The sequence below is a fragment of the Pinus tabuliformis genome, chromosome 6 (genome assembly GCF_031772625.1).
Source record: "Pinus tabuliformis cultivar Carrire ecotype Pingquan chromosome 6, CPIR1, whole genome shotgun sequence".
NCBI classification, from domain to species: Eukaryota; Viridiplantae; Streptophyta; class Pinopsida; order Pinales; family Pinaceae; genus Pinus; species Pinus tabuliformis.
This window is the reverse complement of record NC_142292.1, coordinates 1,234,228,177-1,234,232,851: the sequence shown is the minus strand read 5'-3', so window position 1 is coordinate 1,234,232,851 and position 4,675 is coordinate 1,234,228,177.

Below are 4,675 nucleotides of genomic sequence, written 5' to 3'. Positions count from 1 at the left end.
CAACCATGTCTTGTTCTTCATGCTCTCTTTCTCTCCAAGTAATAGACATTCTGATCCGATGAAAGCCTGAAATCAAACCATAAGCTTAGTTAGGATCCATTTCATGCAAAAAACTGGAGAAATTTTGGGCAAAACAGGTGAAATAAGTTTGTGAAAGTTTCCCAGCGCAACCCAGGCAAGGAGACAGTGTGTTCCAGAGCAGCTACCCTTTTGTCTGGGTGCTCTGCAGTGCAGTTTTCGACATGGAAGGCTTCGCTAATCCTAGGGAGAAATATTCTAACCCTAAGGGCCCTAAAAACCCTAAAAACTTGCATGAAACTATAAAAGAATGACATGAAAAGAAAGAGGAGGGGTAGATCTCCTACCTGGTCTAGATGGCATGAGAAATGATCCATAGAATCTCTCACAATCAACTGCTGAAGGTCGAGGTAAAAAACAAGTCCAGAGCACAAACTGAATGGTAAATATCAAATGGTGAAAATAACATGGTAAATTCTTGTTTTATGTTTATTTCATGATCATTAAATGAGTAAACTTTAGTATTTACCTATTTTTTACCAATGAAACAGGTATGTTTGATCTGTTTGGTGTTGCTTTGAATAGATTTACATCTTACTTACAGACTTTGACATGTACAATCATGAATTGTACTTTGAGCACAGAGCATACTTTTATCTCTTTTTTTAGCTCTGTTAAACATCAAAAAAGGAACCCCCTTGGAGTCCTCTTTAAGCTCTTTTCACACTCTCAAAATATGAAAAGATTGTCGAGCGCTTATCCTTTTCAGCTCTTTAACGGATTGGAAATGACATCTACTTAGTATAAGTTTAACCCTTTTTTGGACTAAGATAGATTATTTACAAAAAAGGAATACGTTGATTGAACATGGTCAACAGGTTCTCTCTTGTATTGTTTTACACTTTTGCAAACTTTAGAGACATACTTACGAAAATGAACTTGTGTAGTTTTTTTGTCCCTTTCCAAACTCTCTAAACATGAAAAGGACCAAGTTATCATTGTCATTAAACTTGTTAAAACATCAAATAGCGACAAACTTTTCCATCATGACAAGGCTGAGTTTCACCTTCGCTAGACTCGTTAAAACATCACATAGCGATGGATTCACCCGAAGGGTGGAATTATACAACAAGCATATGATATCCTCCTCAAGCTTGATAGAAACAAAGAGGTACTAATCAGCAATAACTGGGGAAAATGGGAAAAGGGGTAAACCACTTTAAGGCAATAGGTCACTCTTGAACATGACACTTTCACTTCATCACTATGACTATTTGGGTTGGGTTATCTGCTTGATGGTCATCATACCTTGGTCTATTATACCATACATTACTTTGGTTTTGGGTCAACACTGTCAATCCATTCAGTGTTGTTGACATGTTCAAGAGAAGTCACTCAGTTAAATTCATCCTTTGCAATACTCATAAACCTTCATTTTCATGATCACCATTCCTAAACCTTGTGTCGTCAGTCACATTCTGTCTCCAAAAATCATTACACTTGTTTTGTGTCATTGATGTGGGATACATCAAGGCCCTCCTGTGACGAGTTGCTTCTTGTCGACATCAACACATTATCCAAGAAGTTGACTTAGAAACACCCTTTCAGTACCATGGGGCTTGCATGCATCAATGGCAAGTTTCTCACTTCCAGCGATAGGTTAACATCATTGGCCTTCGACCAAAAGACTTTGCATGGTGTTTGACATCTAAACATCCATTCACACCATGCAGAATGTACTACAATACCTTGAGGATCATTATCATTATCGGTGATTTCTCTCGCGTCTATTAACATCTTACATCATTGGCTGGTAATCAGATGGTGTCTTCCCATGTTTGACTTTAGCTCACATATTCACATGGTTAAACTCGTACTTGAGCGAATGATTGAATGAGATAGAAGACCCTAGATCTAGTTTCATCCATCCGGGCTGCGATTTCTGGAAAGTACCAAATCATCCTTATAATGGCTTTACACTGATGGTCATCCCATCATGGATCTATATCTGTAGACAACTACCTATGTACTTGTAATGAAAGTTTATACATTGAGCATGGGTATGCCTTCCCTTAGCGATTCATGAAAAAATCAAAATATCATGATATTATGTATTGTAATAGATGCAGGTCACCATTCGCTTCGGAACCTCCTTATCACATCATAAAGCATATCACTCGACATTAAAATTTTCGACTTCATGCTTTAGGGGGCAGCTGTTACAGATCCATTTGGGCACATCACTCCAAACATTCAGATCAATACTATTAGGGCTCATCAAACCCCAATTCAATTGCTACATGCCCTAGACAAGTCATCACTTTGGATCCTCCTTCCCTAAGAGTTTCCTGGCCTAAAGCCCTCCAGAAATGCCTCCTTGAGGGACCAGCACAACGTTGGTGAGGGGTAAGTGTGCTTCAGTGCAGGTAGGCCCATGATAGGGTGCATTTCAGAGCACTTAGGCCCACTTTGACCTGTGTTGGGCGATATTGAGCGAAATCCTCATAGGGTTCTGGGAATATTCTTATCTTCTGGAGCCTTCTAGAAGATTCCCACACTTATCATCTCCTATGAGCTCGAAATTGGATAGGGAATGAGTTAAGTAACCTCCTATCCTCTCATCCCTTCCTCCATGGAAACTAACTCTAAGTTTGGAAGGCCATTCAATACCCTCATTTATGACCAAACCTCCTCCATTTTCTTATAAATTGAGCACTCATCTAAGCGATCAGGGGCTAGACTTTGAGAATTTGTAAGGATATACTGTTGGTGTGAGGTTTGAGATTGTAATCAAGTATTGTTATGTTGTCGGAGTGTTGTGTTTTTGATGTGATGTTGGTTGGAACCCAAGCTAGAGGAGTGACATTGGATCAGACTTCATGATTGTAACTCTTCCTTCTACTTAATAAAGTTGTTTACAACTTTTCCCATATTCTTGTCTTTATGTGTGATGATTATATGTGTAAATGCTTTCGATTCCATTTTCTTATAGTAGATAGATCTCTTCCTTTGATTGGTTTTTGTCCTCTATTTATGATTGCACGTACTTGTCGAGCAGATTAAGTTTGAGAAGGAGTAACGGGAGCCATACAAACGAGACAAATTGAAAGCGAAAGATAACAAGTAGGTCCCTTGTCTTATTTATCTTCTATAGAAAAAGGATAAGCACTTTAAATCTATTGTTCTAGGTGTAGCTACCCACCTATGGAAATTGTATGTATTCGTAGATGCAAAATTCCACATAGCAGTTACCACGGCTCACCATTCATTCCCCTCTGGACCTTGACATTGCCATAAAACCCGACCTTGACAGAATTGGAAAATAGGTTGGTAAAGGGCATGCCCAAGATTGATAACATTCCCTCCCTCTGGCTTTTCATTCTACCCCCGACCCTGCCAGGTCTTTGGCTCCAAGAATTTAACCACACCATTGCATAATTGATAGCCACACAGGGGTTAGGGTCCCTCGAATCCCCTTTCATGCCCCACTGAGCCAAAGGTTTGCTTGGAAGCCAAACAATGGCCGATAGGTTAGACACCCTAGTTTTAGAAGGCCACGACTCCCCATTCCTAGCCCACTGGACCAAAAGATCACCCAAAGACTAGACAATAATAGACTGAAAAAACATACAGGTAGTTTGAACCCTAGACTCCCCATTCCTAGCCCGCTGGACCAGAAGATCACCCAAAGACCAGACAATAAAATATTGAACAAAAATATGGGTAGTTTGAACCCCAGACTCCCCATTCTTCTGTCTCTGGCCCAGAAAATTTTCGAGCGACCACAGGCTCTCAGGGCTGCCTCAGTCCCGTCTAGGTCCCAAACACCTGGGTTTGACGAATGCAGGGGTGAAATTTACAACCCAAGTGCCAAGAGCAGACCCAAACCCTCCATGCATGCCCCTTTTAGCCAACAAATTACCATATAACACTGAAATTAAAATGTCGGACATCAACAGTAGTGAACTGAACCAAATTCCACCAGAAACATGCGGAACCATCACCATTCTTTGCCAAACTAGCCTCCTTTCTTGTAGCATAGGCTCCATATCTAGAACAAGGAGGGCCTGAAATATGTACGAATGTCCCTCTGAAGCATTGGTGGCGATGATCTCTCCTTCCGCAGGAAAGTTCCACCACCCTGCTACCAATATCATCTCCCGCGGGCAAGTTCCTCCACAAACCGTGCATGCAAACTATGGTGCCCCTCACCACCTTTCTTACTTGTATACCTCCTTGCTTTACCATTTTCCTTCCCAAGGCAGTTGCCACTTGTGACCATCCTCTCCAGGTTCTTAATATCGTGCGTGTGGTCCTTGGATGGGCTGCCCACCTACTCTATCCTCCTTCCTCTTACACATGTCTATGATCCGCATGGGGATCTCCTATCCCGTCGCACCCTGATCAAGGTAATTATTTAATTAATTTTATAACTAAAAGGAAAAAAATTATTAATTATTTTATCGAATTTATATATTTTAATGTGAATAGAAATATGTATAAGAATCAATATACTAAATTTATAATTTTATAATAAAATTTTCAAATTATCCATAATAAATAAAAATAAAATCTTAACTTCATTAAAAAGGACAATTATTTACAATTGCATTAAATATATTAATTCGTAGAAGTTTAAAAGAAACTGAGTTATAGA